Source organism: Halichoerus grypus, chromosome 10 (assembly GCF_964656455.1).
Source record: "Halichoerus grypus chromosome 10, mHalGry1.hap1.1, whole genome shotgun sequence".
NCBI lineage: Eukaryota > Metazoa > Chordata > Mammalia > Carnivora > Phocidae > Halichoerus > Halichoerus grypus.
In genome coordinates this window covers 134,054,619-134,071,802 of record NC_135721.1, presented here as the reverse complement: position 1 = coordinate 134,071,802, position 17,184 = coordinate 134,054,619, and the positions used below count along the sequence as shown (strand labels likewise).

General features: G+C 50.4%; 2 long non-coding RNA genes across 2 annotated transcripts in view; both read left to right on the top strand.

Moving 5' to 3' along the window:
- The first annotated feature begins 5,521 nt into the window (after nucleotides 1-5,521).
- The window catches only part of LOC144379177 (uncharacterized), a 32,142-nt gene continuing 20,479 nt past the window's right edge, over nucleotides 5,522-17,184 (top strand). Inside the window, exon 1 of the long non-coding RNA XR_013441545.1 lies at nucleotides 5,522-5,596. This is a non-coding gene — a long non-coding RNA (uncharacterized LOC144379177). The remainder of the gene's footprint in view (nucleotides 5,597-17,184) is intronic.
- On the top strand, nucleotides 5,766-10,451 carry LOC118537069 (uncharacterized). The gene is made up of 2 exons (XR_004917938.2): nucleotides 5,766-7,348; nucleotides 8,889-10,451. It is a non-coding gene; the product is annotated as an uncharacterized LOC118537069 (long non-coding RNA).

Sequence of the window (17,184 nt, the reverse complement as noted above, 5' to 3'; positions counted from 1 at the left end):
TATCTGTCCATTAACAAATGTAAAAGCTGTTATTTAGTTCAACAGGTGCACAAAACCAGGTGGCCAGCAGGGTCTGGCCCACCAGCTGTGGTTTGCTCTAAGTCCCACAGACAATGGTACCCGTTAAGAATGAAGGTCAAGGCTGCATTTGAAAGGGTGACACGAGCTTGGAAGGTATCTGATGTCATAGTTACAGAGAGGTGATAATGGTGATAATAATGGGTATTTATGAGCAGAATTGAAACAAGTCGTGCTAAGTCCTTTGTGTAGAGATCTTCCTCGCTTCCCTCCACAGCCCTCAGGAGGACCTATAATGGATGCGCCCATTTAACAGATGAGAAACTGGAAGCCGAGTCACACGCTAAGTGACAGAGTGGACATTCGGTCTCAATGGCTCCTGTCAGTTCCGCTTTGGGGGAGTGGTGGGGGTGGGCTGGGGTACGATGAGTATGTGAAATCTGCCATCTGGGACAGATTCTCTATCACACATTAAAAGGATGGGAAGAAAGGCGTCTCTCTGGATTCAGAAGCTGGGACACCCCTGCTTTTCAGCTTTCACGGACTCATTCTCCTTTTTCCTGGTGACTCTAGCACTGTATGTGACTCACTGTCCCCAAGACCGTCTGCTTTCTCTGAGCGGCCAGCCCAGAGCCCACCGTGTAGGATGTTACCCCTAGACCTGTGTTAGCACGGGAGGCAAATCGCTGAGCGTCGGAACATTGTTGTGAGCTTTGGCATAATGTGTCTTATTACCGTGAATCGGTGCTTAAGCCACCGGGGCTAGTGAGCGGCTAATTTAACATAGACTATAACTTAATGAAAGCCTGCATCCTGGCCCCTTAGCCTGTTCCTGCCTTCGTACAATGCACTTTGCACATTAAAGTAATTGCAAAAACTTATGAGGACGCCAGGAAAGTTGACTCTTCCTCTTTATGAAGAAAACAAATGTGTTTTTCTGCAGACTGCCAAGGCTCCGTTGTAATGATTTAGCAGATGGAGCCAGCACATGGGAGCCTGCCGGGCGCAGCTGTCTGCTTTTTCCAGTCTGAGGGGTTTGTGACTGCACCCATAGCACAGACGTGGGCAAAACATTCTCTCTCCCTGCAGCCCACTCTGCGAGCCCGCGATGTCACTCCGGGTGGGGGCGGGGGACCTGTTGGGAGACGGGCTGAGAACCAGCCCAAAGCATCGGCGCCTGAGAAAGCTGACTGCAGGTTCTCTACATTGTTTTACTCACATTTGGGTTGAAGCCCCTCCAAAGTGCCTTGTCACTGTAGGAGGGGGGTGCCCCGGCTGGCCCATGACCTAGGCGGGAGGTCAAGGCTGAGCTGCTGCTCTTCTCCGACATCCCTCCTGCTGTGCTCCAAAAATAAACCGTTTGAGGGCAAGGGGGCAGCAAAGAGAAAGGGTAGGGAATCTGCTTTTGAAGATTCACCTGGCTGTGAGATTTTGGTTCTATCTGTTAAGTGCTTTCTCTTTTGAATTCAGCCAGAATTCAAAACTTAGGTGCTTTTTTTTTTTTTTAACTGACCCATCTTTAGTATGAATAGTTTAGGGGAAAAAAAACAAGAAACAAGTTTAGGGTCTGGGCTTATGAACAACCCACTATGCAAAGTTATATTTGTGTTCGAACAAATGAAGACAAACTTAGTGGCTTAAAACAGCATAAATTTATTCCAGCTCTGGAGGTCAAAATCAAGGTGTTAGCAGGGCTGCACTCCTTCTGGGGGCTCTGGGTGGTGGGGTGTATGCTTTCTTGCCTTTTACAGCTGCTGGAGACTGGCTGCACCCATCGGCTTGGGGCCCCTTCCTTCGTCTTCAAAGCCGACAACGTAGCATCTTCTAATCTTTCCATCTCTGCCTCTCCTGCTTCCCTCTTTCTCTTATAAGACCTTTGTGATCACACTGGGCATACCTAGATAATCAAAATAATTCAGAATAATCTTCCCATCTCAAAACTCTTAACTTAATCACATCTCAAAGTCCCTTTTTGCCACAGCAGGTGGCAAATGCACACGTCTCGTGGATTAGGATGTGGGCATCTTTGGGAGGTGATTATCCTGTCTACCACAAAAGCATTTTGTATTAAATTTCCCTTTCCTGATGGGCCAAGGACTTTCCCAGGAATAAGGTCTCCTGGTAACGGTTGGAATCACAAGACCAAATTATATGGCGAAGGCTTTTTTGGTTGTAAGTAACGGAAACCCACTTGACTAGCTTAAGAAAAAGAGGGGGTTTGTTATTGCTGAGGTCTGAAGACCAGGAAGTAGAGTCAGACCCCATGAAGGTTCAGAACCAGGACCTGGAAAAATTCTTCTCCATGGAACACATGACTCTCATTTCTGCTTTACCTCTAGGCTCCTCTTCCCCACTGGCCGGTTATAATAGCTCAGGCTGTCATAACGAAGGACCACAGACTGGGAGGCTGGAACAAGAGAAATTAATGGTATCCCAGTTCTGGAGGCCGGAAGACCAAGATCAAGGTATCAGCAGGGTTGGTTTCTTCTGAGGCTTCTCTCCTTGGCTTGCAGGTGGCTGTCTTCTCTGTGTCCTCACGTGGTCTTCCCTCTGTGTGTGTCTGTGTCCTAGTCTCTTCTTATAAGGACATCAGCCATTTTGGATTAGGGCCCACCCTGGTGACCTCATTTTCACTTACTCACCTATATAAAAGACTCACCTGTCTCCCAATACAGTTACATTCTGAGGTACTGGGGTTAGCATTTCAACATATGAATGGGGGGGTATCACTCAGCCCCTAATACCAGCTTTCTCCTCTCCTCTGAGCATCTGACCACCCTAAGGTGCCTGCTTGAACTTATCTGCCAAAAAAGACCACTTAGGCTCCTGAGCACCAAAGCCGAATTCTTTGGGGGAGGTAATTCAGTGGGTCTAAGTTGGGCAGGGCAGTCACTCACGTGCCAGGCGCTGCTGGCCAAAAAAAGTAGGGATTCCCTAGCCTGTCGGTCTAAGTGGGCCAAATGCTGGGCAAACAGCCCCTCGATCTCAGTGGCTTCACATCATCCAAATTTGACCTCATCCATGGCACAGTCCCCATTGCTGACCGCCATGGTTCCCCAAAGGGTCTTTTCCTCTTCAAGCTAATGAGCTCCCAAGCAGCCACCCACTGGCTCACCATGCGCCTCTTTGTTAGGGTGACCAACTGTTTTCCTGGGCCCAAGAAGGACCCTGGCACACAGGGACTTTCAATTTTAAAACTGGGATAGTCCTAGAGAACCCAGAATGAGCGGGTCACTCTCATGTTTGTTCAAACACATTTTTCAGTAACAGAGAGAACTCACTTCGCCACCCTGGAATTAATGAGAACCCGAGAGAAGCTGACATGCAACCATATGAGCCACGCTGCTGGCAAATGTCTGTTCCCCAAATCTCATGGATCAAACTCTCTGCTTAACATCTGGCCTGAGGGCAGGATCCATCTGAGGCTCCCTGGGCCAAGCACCTGGACATTAAAAAAAAAAAATGTGACTAGGTCTCATCCTTGGGCGATCTGAATTAATACAGTTATCTCACTACTCCTGAAAAACCAAGAGGTCGGGTACCAGGCTGTGTTCTCCACAAGGCAGCATCATCTGGAGCTGTGTGCAGGGTCCTCTGGGATGGGGACTGGGGCGTTCAGCCCCCCGTGGTGTCACCAATCTCTTTTCTCTCCTGTCTAGCTCACTGACCGTGACATCCCTGGCTGGCCACCGAGGCAGTTGTGTTGGTCAGAGGTGGTGTTCACTTCCAGACTTTGACCCAGTCAATCTTGGAAGATGAAATCTCAGTGTGGATTTCTTCTCATGAAACACTCATCTTTTCGGGGCAGTTGTAAACTCCATCCCCCCACACCCCATCCAATCTCAGTTTTCAGGCTCTATATTACCTTCACGGGGAGAAAGAGGTCAGGGAAAAGGAAGCTAGGTGGGCAGAACCCGGTTTCCTGGTGATTTTGAGTCGCTCAAGCCGGCAGCCTGCTCCACCAGCGTCGTAATACCCAGACAGGTAGCCCGCCCTGGGGGCCTCCGGGTTCCGGGGGCTCAAAGCAGAGTCCTCACCTGTCATTTTTCTTAGCAACGGGGCCTCCACTGTCTCCACGCCTTGTCTTGCAGTGTCAGGAGTTTCTATTTACCAGCCAAAAAGGAGGCTGAAGGGTTTGATGCTTGCTTTGAAATCAGCACCTGGGGTTTGGATTGTGTTCTCTGTCTCCTGGTGGGCTCGTGTTCCTCTCCGAATCAAAAGCAAAAGGAAAAGAGACAGACTGGGGTAAAAATATTGGAGAAACTTGAAGAAAATGCTGTCCTAGTTTATCTTCAGAGGATATTCACCCAGCCCTTCTGATGGTGCAGGAATTCGCTGCAACTCTTTCTGACTCCCACTGACCCTTAAAAAATTAAGGGACAATGACAGTAAAAGAGGCTTTGTGACATGTTAATTTACTGAGTGTGGGTGGTGGGCTATGTAGTGATGGGGGTTTCATGCATGGGGTCAAAGTGGCTTTCTTGAAATATTTATTTACTTGACAAATGTCTGAGAGTGTCTATCATGTTTCTGGCACCAAAGTGGGAAGCCTAGGGTTACGATGGCATCCCAGGGCAGGTCTTCTCCCAAGTAGACTGTATTAGGGTTCCCCTGAGAAAACCAATAAGGAATATATATATATATATATGTGTGTGTGTATATATATATATATGCATGTATATGTATATATATATGTATGTGTATATATATATATATATATATATATATATATATATATATAATTTATTATAAGGAATTGGCTCATGCTATTATGGAGGCTGAGAAGTCCCATGATCTGCTATTTGCAAGCTGGAGCTAGAGACCCAGCAGAGCTGGCAAGGTTCTTTGCTGGCCCGAGAGTAGGAGGACCCCCGGTGTTGATTCCAGCCTGAGTCTGAAGGCCTGAGAACCAGGAACCCTGAGGGCAGGGGAAGAGCTAAGTCCCCACTCAGTCAGGCAGAGAGCCAACTCAACCTTCCTCTGCCTTTTTATTCTATTTGAGCTCTGAATAGATTGGCTGAGACACACCCACACTGGGGAGGGCAATCTATGTGCTTTGTCTATGGATTCAAATGTTAGTCTTACCCAGAAACATCCTCCCAGACGCACCCAAAATCATTCTTGACCAAATGCCTGGACAACCTATGACCCAGCCACATTGACACATAAATTTACCCATCATCAGGCGGGCGCGTCCCCATCTCAGCCCAAGAAGGCCAGGAATCTTTTACCAGAGGGAAAAAGGTATAGGGCAAGCAAAACCAGAAGATGTCCTTCCCATCACTACAAGGTTTCCAGGGTGGGAGGGACTGCTTCATTTGCACTTTTCTCAGGCTGAGTCTGTGATCGCAGCCTCTTCCAGACCAGCAGCAGGTGCCCCTTGGGTTGGCCACGCATCCTGAGGGCAGGTGCACCAGCTCAGTCCAACTGAGGACTTGTTCTTGTTGCTGGGTCCGAATGACTGGATTGGTCCTGGCCCCTCCCTCTGTGACGCCGAGTCCTCTGTTCACCCTTGTCCCAGCTCCCTACCTTGCAGCCTGGGACGATGGTGCAAGTCTGGTGTCGCAAAAACCTCTGGGTAAGTGTCACCATAATTTATGCAATGCTGTGGGCTCCCCACACAGAGTCACAGCTAGATCTCTGCTGCTTGCGAAACGTCATTTATTTCCACGTTTGTTACTTCCATCTTGCAGCCTGTGGGCAGGCTTTCTCTAAAGCAATTATAATGGGGCGGGGGGTGGGGAGATCCTTGGACCTGAGTTGGGCAGCTGTTGACGTCGCGCTGGGTAATGTCATAAGTGCGATCAGCCCGTCCGAGGATTGAACGACTGCAGGCATTTTGCGAGGTGATGACCACGCACTGAGATTCTGGAGCCAAATAGCGTCTAGTCTTGCCTCCCTCCCGCCCTTGGTCAACCCACCCTGCACACTCCGGCTTTGTTCTGAAACTGGCCGAGGTCCTCTGGAGCTTGGAGCGTGACTGGGCCGGACAGAGTGGCCTTTGGACGCATCAAGTGCAGGGGCTCTTGAAGCGCACACCTGTTGTTGCCTGGGCGCACGGGTGTGGCTGAACACGGCCGGGAACCACAAACGGAGCAACCGTCGCTTTTCTGTTCTTTTAAACGGCTCTCACCGCTTCAAGGGGAAAGTCTCAGTGGGGTGCAAATCTGCTCTTCCTACTTCCCTCGCCTTCCAGCAAAGAGAGAGGGGGACGCAGGCGCAGAAACTTCAGGTGGGGCTCCGTAGCCAGAGAGCATCACAGAGAATTCCACTGTATTTATGTTCGTGGGTAGTTTTTATTTGGGGGAAGGGATGCCTGTTTTTCCTTTAAGACAGTTTTTTAAAAGTTACTTGTAAATACACTTAGGACACAAAAGTGAGAATTCAAGCAAGATACCAGGTTTGGGGGGGTGGCAGGGGATGCGCCGTGAACCCCACCCTTGGCTACGGCCTGCCACACGTTGTTGCGTAAATGCCTGGCTCCCGGCTCTGCAGTGTGCTTCGGGCCGGTGCATGGGCGTCACCTGGGAGCCGGTGAGGGATGTAGGAGCCTAGGCCAACCCCAGGCCGGCTGAACAAGAAGCACTTTAACAGGAATCCTGGGGTTTTGTGTGCAGGTTAAAATTCGAGGTGTCTTGATCCAACACCTAGATATGTACATCCTATCTCCTGGTAGACTCCTTGAGGTTAGAGACCCCACTCCATAAGACCCAGAGGCACCACTATCTTATTTAGCAAAACAGACACACAATAATTTTGGTGTCACCAGACCGTGCCACCTCATTACTCAGCTACCAGTCGTGGAAAGAATGGAGATATCGCTGCAGCCAGAAGCAATGAAGGAAGGAAGGAATGAATGGACATACAATTCTTACCAAGTACCCACCATTTCCCAAACAGATGCTAAGCTAGGAGGTGTAGCGAAGATTAAAACAAAGAGCTTGCCCTCAGGGAAGTCAAGTCTCCTAGAGGAAACTGAGGCACGAACACATAATTACCACCCAGTGGATTGCATGAGGCAATAGCACTGTACGCAGGGACTCCTGGGAACCAAAGAATAGGAATATTGTTTGGTGCAGGCCAGAAGTTAGGGAGGGCTTCTTGGAGGAGGAGACTCTTCTTGCTGTATTTGAAAAGATGAGAAGGATTTGAGCAAAGAGGGGAAGGGAGGAATTCTAGGCACTGGGGGTGGCACAAGGAGAGGCAAGGGGTCAGGAATAACAAGGTCTGGCCTGGGGCCTGGTTTGGAGAGGGAGGCAGCGCCAGATCACAGAAGGTTCCAGAAGCCATGGTGTGGAAGCTGAGCTCGTTGAAGCAGGGGAAAAAAGAGGTCAGCATGGTCATATGTCTTAGCAGGGGACACCCTGGTTCAGGGTGGAAAATGAGGGGGCGGCGTGTGGCGCGAAACTGACCCATGTGGGGGCTGCTGTTCTGGTCCAGGTGGGAGGTGAGGGAGTCTGGAACTGGGGCAGGGGCAGGGCGGGGACAGTGCGGAGAAATACCTTTTCCTCCCTGGGTTCCAGACTGTGGGAGATGCTCCTGCTCTCTGCTTCAGCAGGGATGCTGAAGAGAGGAGGCATCCCTTTCTTTCTTTCTTTCTTTCTTTTTTTTTTTTTAAGATTTTATTTATTTATTTGACAGAGAGAGAGAGAGAGAGAGAGCACAAGCAGGGGGAGCAGATAGAGGGGGAGGGAGAAGCAGGCTCTCTGCTGAGCAGGAAGCCCGATGCGGGGCTCGATCCCAGGACCCCGGGATCATGACCTGAGCCGAAGGCAGATGCTTAACCGACTGAGCCACCCAGGCGCCCCAAGGCATCCCTTTCTTTGCTCAGCCTGCAGCCAACCCCAAATTTCATGGGCACCTCCTTGTGGCAGCCAGCTTGAGATGAGTTTTTCTTGATGGAACATTTGTGGGAAGTAATTCCCATCCCTGCCTTGAACTCCTGCCTTCCCACTGTGATTTCAGGTTCAAAATTGTCCACTGCTCTGAAGTTTGTGTTGGTGGTGTGTGGGGGGGGAGTCCTCCAGTTGATTCCCCACCAGACACAGGCTCTCATAGACACAGTTCATTTGGAACATGAACCCGGGAACCTCCATACGGGTGTAAGTAGACAGGAAAGGGAAGGAAGCCAGGTGTCATCAAGCCAAGGATCACTGAGGGCACCTGGAGCTTGTGCGGCTGGGGAATTCTGGAAGCCAGTGTGGAGGACTTGACTGAGTCATCCCAACTGATGTGCTTCTACCTCTTACCAGCGAGGGGCGCCCATGTGCTCGGCTCTCCCCAACTCTGCGTGCGCCCAGTGACATCGCATTGGTTGCTTGAGATGGGCCGCGCGTGGTAGGAGTGTTCACGGGGCTGTGGGTGCAGGGGGCTGCCTTCACGGGTCCAGGCTTCAGAACCATCACTGGGTCCTTCTCTTCATTCCTCCTGTACCTTCGGGGATGTGACAAGAAGTGAACGGGGTCAGGCACATGGCCATGCTAACTGATTTTAGATGTCGTCGCAAAGGCTCTCCGAATCAATGACTGGGACAAGGCTCCCTGTAGGGGAGGGCCGCCCGGCGCCTTGGGGAGGGCTGAGGACTGGCCCCAGACATCGCGCAGTGGAAAGCAGGAAATGACCAAGAACAGGGGTTGGTTGGGTACACGTCTAGTAGCCGCACAAGGAAACGCCACGCGACCAGTGATCACCGTGGAAAATAAGCCAGCTAGAAACAAGTATTTGCAATAGGATCCCATTTTGGTAAGAGAGGTAATCTGGGTGGTTATTGCACTAAAATGCAGCATTGGTTTGAGAGGCTAATTTTAGCTTACTTGTCATTTTTACAATGAGCTATGGAATTAAATGCTGTGTCTGTTCTTCAAGGACAGGGTGTCCATCAGTGTCAGCTCAGTGCTTTCTCCACGGTTACCCGGATCTTCGATGACTCAGCTGTGAGCCTCGGTTTCCTCAGCTGTAAGGCAAGGATAAAAGCAGTACCTGGCTTAAAGGCTCAAGCAGGGACATGCAATAAAAGTGCTTTTAAAATATAAGATTCAGTGTAAACGCTACTTATTAATTTATCCCAGGGATGATGGCCCAGTTTCTGCTGCGATGAAGGAAGACATGGAGACCCAGAGAGAAAGAGCAATTGGAAAGGCCACTGGGCACCGGCAGGGCTGTGCTGAAACCAGCCTTTGGCCAAAATCCATCCGGTTCCACAGCCGTGTGGCCGCGCAGCCCCAGGACTTTGTAAAGGAAAGAACGGTGGATGAGTTTCCTGAAATGAATACTCCCCGAGCCCGTTTCCCTAGGACAGCGTGTCTTTTCTTTTCTTTTCTTTTAAAATGTTTTATTTATTTATTCATGAGAGTCAGAGAGACAGAGAAGCAGAGGCAGAGGGAGAAACAGGCTCCCCGCCTAGCAGGGAGTCCGATGCGGGACTCGATCCCAGGATCCTGGGATCATGACCTGAGCCGAAGGCAGACGCTTAACCATCTGAGCCACCCAGGTGCCCCAGCGTGTCTTCTCTGAGGCTGTTTTGAAATGATAACAACTAGAAATGCAGTGATTCCTCTGGGAGCACCCCCTACCCCCCACTCTAAGGAGCCCCTAGAAGGGGCTCTGGCCAGCAGCGTCCTCTGGGGTAGACACAGCAGTGACCCCACGGAAGAGCTGGAACTTTCTCTGCAGATGCAATGTGTCTTTGTTCCAGGGTAGGATGAGGTAGGGAGGGAAGGGGAGGGAAAGGCTGCCCTGGAAACCCAGACCCCCAGCAGCCCCACTGCTGGCCTTGGATTCAAAGGGCACTAGCTACAGACCGCCTCCAGAAAGAATGAAGATGCCAAGATGATAGTCTCTTTTCCTGTGAAGTCACCTGGCCCCAGTGCTCTGATGCTCTCCGGAAGGTTCCCTCTGGCAGGAAGAGAAGGTGAAAATCCCTGGAAGGGGAGGGGGGCTGGAAAGAAATGGAGGAGTGGGCACCAGTAAAAAAACCCGTCTGTTTCTATGAAGACCTGAGGCTGGAGTTCCTCGCTTGTGGCTGCAGCTGTTTCAGAGGGATGGAGGGACAGAGGCACCTGGACAGTGAGGACAGTGACAATGACCGCGGTGACAACAACAGCAGGGGCAAACGCCCTTCTAGGGTGCCCTGGGGGGGACAGGTGTGCAAGGCTGAAGGTGGGGGCCGGACTGTGGCTTAGGAGCCTTGGTCTGGATGCCCCACCATCCTGCTGCTAAGACACTCATTCTTAGGAAAAAGCCAGTTCCATGGAAGATTATCCTCAGGAAACTAAGAAAAAGTGGGTCCCCATTCAACCACAGAAGGGCCATGTGATCTGGGTGGGTTGTGCACACAGACCACATTTCTGGTTGAAGAGAGCAGACATCTGCATGTGCCCTCCTCCCTCCCTCCTTCCTCCCCTCTTCCTCCTGCCTTTCTCCCCTCTCCTTCCTTCCCTCCCTCCTCCCTCCATCCCCTGCTTCTCACCTCCCTCCTTCCTCCCTCTTCCTTCACTTCCTCTTTTCCTTCAGTCCACAAACACTTGTCAAGCACCTACTGGCCCCCCCATGCTCTCTGCTGGGCACAGAGTAATTCCAAGGGGAAGAAGACATGGTCCATTTTCTTGCAGGAGTCATGGGCTGCCGGGGAGATGGACTTGACCCCAATAAAGGCCAAGCCACATACTCTAAGAGAGAGATGCGTGCACTGCCTGGCGCGCAGATCAGCACCTGCCTCTTATTATTTGCTGCCTGCCTGGCAGGTTGGCTTCCAAATGACACTGTGTGCATACTCATCTCCCCTGAACATTCGATCTGTTCCAATAAAATCCTATTCATCTGAATGCCAGTTGATGAAAATTCATAAATTAAGCAGATTCAGATGGAGCACCTCGCAGTTTTGGCCGCAGGTTGAGGTGTCCTCTGCCACCTTCTGGGGTGAGAGCTCGTTCTGTCCCTCTCCTGATGTACCCCACTGCTAGCCAGCTGGGTGCCATGCTTCAGAGGAACGTGCCTCCGTCTTATGCTCAGAAACAGTCCTCTACATGGTTTGAACAACGCCTTCATGGTCTGGGCAGTAGCCGGGGCTGCTCGGGGCTTCCTTAGCACCCTTGGGTGCATCTGAGAACTTTCCTGCTGTCCCTGGCGGGAAGGGCATCTGCTGTGGTCATGGCAGATGAAGATGGCAAATGAGCTCTTCCACTTTGGGTCCAGGTGGGCTCTTGTCACTGTCCACGTGGGCTGCCCATGGGGTGAGGGCCGTGGGTGCAAGAGGCTGCCTTCATGGAAGGACCACTGTGTGGCTGAGTGGGTCATTAGGGCAGCCTTACCCAGATGTCTCTGAATTTTTGCTTCTAAATGAATCTCAGTGAAAGATGACCTGTCCCAAGGCCTGAGGCCTCGCCTTGCATTTCTCTTCTGGGGGAAGTAAACTCTGATGGGCGTTTTCTCCTATAATTCACACCTGTCTTGTTTGCCTGCCTCCAAACACACCTGGATTCTCCTCGGAGCCCCGCTGGCCCGAGTGGAGTTGGCACCACCCATCTTCAGGGACAGCAGGAGACCCTGGTCTCAACCCATCAGCCGGTTCCATCCCCCTGCCCACCGTGATTGGCTCAGGGGTGTGCTTGTGACCAAGTTCTGGCCAATGAGGGCTTAGAACCTGGACTTTTGCAGGGACTGACAAGGAAGAAATAGTTCTTTTCTCTGGGGACTGGACCCTAGAACATTCTTTTCACTCCAAGCATCTGGGAATTCATATTTCAGACCTTTGAATGTGTCTACCAAGTATAGATTTAAAAAACCTCCTTGGCATTTCGTGTTTTCAGTAATTTCTAGTCATTCGATGGTTTCCATTCTTGATTGTGAAAGCTTTAGTTCTTCCAACCTGTTCTCCTTGGCAGGAACCATGTTGCTCAATTATTTTGGTCTCCATTTGCAAAACGTGTAGTGATGTGGGCATCTTCAATGTCTTTGCTTCTTCCCCTGGTACAGATGGCTTCAGTCCAGCAGCGACAGACCCCGGTCCCCACTGGTCTAGCTGATGTTCTCCCTCTTTCCTGGCTGGGGGGCGTGCCCGAGCTCCGGGCACACACCGGCAAGGATTGATGTGCCCTAAAGTCAGTTGATTTTGCAAGGGTCACACTCCCTTCTTTGCTTTGGGTCTGCCCCCAACTTTCATGGTTTTCTTTCTTCTCCTTGGCCCCGTAGCAAGAGCGACAGCATCACACCTTGAATTGGGACTCAGACACCTGCACCACATTTTAAATCTTCGGCATAATTTCAAGTGGGGTGGGGCAGGGAAAGGATGCTGGCCTCATCCGGTAGAAGGACTGCGGGGGGTCAGAGCATTTTTTTGTGGGGTGGCCGGCTGGCTGCGTGCTGGTGTGGCCAGGCCGGCTGGGAGGATGCGGGAGGGACAGGGTGCGGGGCGCCCAGGACCATGTCCACTCCTTCCTCCATGGTTGCTCTGAGCCACAGCTGTCGAGGCCCCCCCACTATTTGTTTATCCAGCTTCCTTCATTTTATTTTCCAAAGCTGGCTTTGTTTTTCTCATGCCTTTGTTTTCCTAGGAAAATGGAATACCCACTTTCTAAACCCTCTCTGACCCTGAAACCCCCTTGTGATTGGAATTACATTAAATTCACTTATTAATTCAGGAAACACTGGTATGTTTACAAATATTGAGTCTCCCCATCCAAACACACTGTTTGTATCTCTGTGTATTGGGGTCTTCTAGAATGTTCTTTAATAAGATGTTGTGGGATTTTTCCTATAGATTTTGCAGTTATTTCTTAGTTTACTCCTAGATATTTTATAATTAAAAAAAAGCAGTTGTGAAGAGACCATATCTATCTGTTTATATGTTGAACTTTCAACATATATGTTTATTTCATGTGCCTTTCAAAGAGCATGTTCTGGGATATGCTCATAAATTCTGTTTTTCTCTGTTTTCTAATTTTTTAATTTTTATTTTATCTTTATTAATTCCTTCTTGCTCTCCTTGGGTTCGTTTTTTCTTTTTTTTAGCTCTTTGCTTTGACTGCTTTCTTCACTAAGTTTAGTTATTTCTTGTTCAAATATGAAAACATTTCAATCTCTCATTTCTTTTCTCAGAGTGCAGACTTGGCCACATCCCATACATTTTTATGTGGATTGTTGTTTCTATCATATTTTGTAAAAAAAATCTAATTTCAGTTTCGATTTCTTCTTTGACTGAAGCAATTTCAAAAAGTGATTTTTAGTTTCTGGCAGGTTGGAATTTTTTATTTGTTTTTTAAATTTTGGTTTATCCTTTCATTATAAGGTCAGAGAATGTCATCTGTATAGTTTCTCCATTTTGATATTTATTAAAGTTTTCCTTTGGCCACATGTGTATGGTGGATCTTTACAAACAGCCACAAACATTTGAAAAAAATTGTGTGTTCTCTTAGGGATACAGAATTGAATATGTATCTATGTGTCATACATTTCACAAATATTTATTGGTAGACTGGTGAGCATTACGCTGGGCATTGAAGAAAATGAGCAAGACAGACGTTGAGCCCCCCACCCCAGCAGCTGCCAACTGGGCTAAAATACCAGTGGGAGTGGGGGATGGGTGGTTAAACAGGTCATTATAAATACTGACATACATTTTGTGACGAGGCAGGTAGAGTGACCCATAGATGCCGGGAGGCATCCTGGGAGGTTTTCTGCAGGAAGAAATATCTAAGCTTAATGTCTCGAATCTGTTTTCTTCCTAGATTTTAGCACTATGTTATTTAATACATGAAGATTCTTGACTACTGTATCATCATTGTGGTTGCTGGCTTTTATATATATAAATACAAAATAAACTCTTTGTCACACTTTATGTCTTGAATTCTATCGCTTAATCTTTCCAAGAGTCCTTTTTTGAAGTTGTTTCTTTGGGTTTGCGGTATGTACGCACACACACACACACACACAATATACATCTCTGTGTGTGTCTCTTTGCATAGCTCTTGTGCGTACCTCTTTGTATTTTGCCTGGGGGATGGTGTGATTTGATTTTAGGTGTGTCTCTCATAAGCAGCATATAAGCAGATGTTCTTTTGAATGCCACTGAAATGACCTTCAATGCCCTTTGTTCTCATTATAGGCAAAATGAGAGCTTGGGCCACTTAGGTGAATAGTTAAAGTAAATAATTAATTGTCTAAAAGCCACTGCGTCACTTGCCATGCACCAGTTGCTGTTTTAACCACTTCACATAAATCAGTTGATTCCAGAAGCAACACTCTGAGTTAGGAATTTTTAATGCTCATTTGCAGGTGAAGAGACCAGAACTCAGAGGAGCCGGCGGCTGGTCCTGGCTCTCAGCTGTGGTACCTTGGGGATTCCATCCAGGCTCCAGAGAGCAGGCGTGTAAACCCACCCCACACTCCCTCTCCATTCCCGCTTACTGGTCAGGAAACTGAGGCCAGAGCACTCTGGAAGTGGGAGCAACAAGGTGGGGTGGGGGCAGCAGTGTCCGTTTTCCCAGGACTGACAGGGTTCCTGATGTCGGGGGAGGGACTTCCAGTGCTAAGGCTTGGTCCTCCCCGAGTACAGACTCCACCTCCTACTCCATGCTGACCCCCGGCCTCTGCGTCCTCTGCTGTTGCCCCACGGAGTCCTGGAAAGACATAGCCACGTGGAGGACAAGGTAATCTGGGGGAACTGTCTGGAATTTAGGGGACATGCTTTGATTTATAGCAAACGGAGGGACTAGTCAGTTCATGGCTTCTTTTATGAGTCCCACCCGCCCTGTCCCCCATACAAAGAAGTCCTGTGAGCAGCGGAGGACAATAGGGCCCTTCAGGGCAGGAGAAAGGGCCCTTTTATGCCTGCCCAGGACCTCTGTCCTTTGAGGGACCCTCCTTGTCCTGGGGGTTGGGGACTGTGGGAGGATCAGAGCTGGGATGATGACAGGGTTGGGTGGCTATCAGGACAGCCTGTGGCCAAAACTGGGGGTGTGAGTGTCTCTGCAGGGACTGAAGTTGGGGGCCCATCACAGGCCTGGGGGTTGTTCGGAGGCCGCCTGAGGAGGCCCAGTTCCCAGTGTGAGCTGGCCAGGCAGTGCCCACCTGAAGGCAGGTTATGGGGTCAGGAAGGGGTGGCACCTTGTCCCAAATGACCTTGCCTACTTGCTCAGATGGAACCTTCTCTGTAGGGCTTTTCAACTTCCTTCCAGAGAGAGCCCCCCTGCCTTCTGTAGCCCCCACATAGCCTGGGGGGGCAGTTACCCCACCCAAAGGAGAGCTACGGGTGCTTAATAGTGTTTGTCTATCAGACTGGATGCAGAAAAATGGCCTGTCCGCACCCTGCCCCCAACCCTCCCTCCTTTCCTTGACTAGATGGAACTCTGTAATTACTACTAGTTACACACAGGACTAGCTGGCTGTGATTGGATGTCACCCATGATGGCTTGTCCCATGGAGGGTCTCTCTGTTACCTTCTGAGGAGGGGGAGGAGGGAGTGGAAAGAGGCCACTCAGCTGTTGGGGCCTGTCCCCTGAGGCCCTCGGGGGACAGCCCCCAACAGCCCCAGCCCAGGAAGAGGGTGTCAGATGTCCTGATGGAGAGGGGTAAGGGGCGTTCCCTCCGCACCTGGCAGAACCACCGCAGACACCTGCTGAGTTAGGGTCCCGGCTCTAGGGTCTCTGTCATCCTCCTCACCCCTTTCTTGGGCAGCTCCTTCTCCTCGGACCCCTGCACCTCCTCACAGATTGCAAACCCCAGTGTCTTATGTCTGGGACGTTTCACTGCCTGGGCTGCTGTGGAAAGTCAAAGCGCCTTTTAATCTGGAATTCTCGCTGCTGGTGGCAGAGGTCATGTCTCATGGGAGGGGGTGAAGGTTGGGGGCAAGGTGGGGGCCTCATCGTGAACCTTGGGGCCCCCTCAGTCTGGTGTTGACCTTGCTGCCCTCTGTCCTGACAAGGGTACCTCCCATATGCTCCTCCCCCCTTCTGAATTCCGGGGCTTCCTTTTCCTCCATTTGGGGGGTGGGCTAGGGAGGGAGGAGGGAGAGGCCTCAGGGATACAAGGTGGGGTGCAGAGCGGCTCCAGGGGACTCCAGCCCAGCTTGGGTCAGGAAGGCTTCCTGGAGGGCTGGCAGTAGCTAAGCTCGGAGCTGTAGCAGTGACAGGAAGCAGAGGTGCCCTGTGCAGCTGGGAGGGGGTGTTGCGAATTGAGGGAAGAACAATGAGTGGTGCACCTCCCCACGAGCCTGTCTACTCCACAGCAGAGTGTGTCCCGGGTCTGGGGCTTCTCCCCACCTCCATGGGGCTACTGTGGTCCAGGCCCCCAGCTGGGATCCCTGCTGCTCTTCCAATCCCTCCGGGCCTGTCCTACACCACAACCAGACTGACTGTGAAAAGAAAAATCAGATCACATCATGTCCCTGCCCAAAGCCTTCTGAACCTCCCCACTGCAGGTGTTCACACTCCCGACCTCTCCTGCAAGGCCAGTGGCCCACTACTGCCTCCCTTCCCATTCACTCTGCTCTTGCCACTGGCGAAGCACTAAGCTTGCTCGCACCTCAGGGCCTTTGCACATGCTGTTCTCTTTGCTTGGCCCAGATGCCCCTATGCTCCACTCTCTCACCTCATTCAGGAGGGGGAGAGGACACCCCAACCCATGTCCATATTCCCACCTCCCCATGTCCCACCCCTCCCTGCTTTCTTCCTCTCCTGCTTTCTTCCTGATATTCATCCTTGTCTTGATTATATTATATATTTGCCTGCTACTTATTTAGTATATCCCTTCTGCACAGATCATAAGCTCCTGCTCACCACTCAGTACTTAGCATGTAGTTGTTGCCTAGTAAAACATCTGTTGAATGAATGACTGGTGGGAAAACTGAATCTGTATGATATAAATGTACGAGGCAGGGTCGGATCATACAGGGCAGTGGTCTTCAGCCCTGGCTGTACGTGGAATGCTTTCCAAAGACACCTGCTGCTTTGTCTTCAGGCTGAGGGCAACAGGACAGGGAATACTGTAGGATTTGGGGTTTTCAGAGATCACCTTGGTTACAGCTCCGAGAGCACTGTGAGAGCAGGAGGAGTGGACGCAGGGAGCCCACTCAGGCTCAGACTGTGGAGGTTGGGGAGATGTATGGGGGCGCCATGCTCATTTCTATATTCCCAGGGCTGAGCATGGTTCCTGGTACAGAGCAGGGGACCA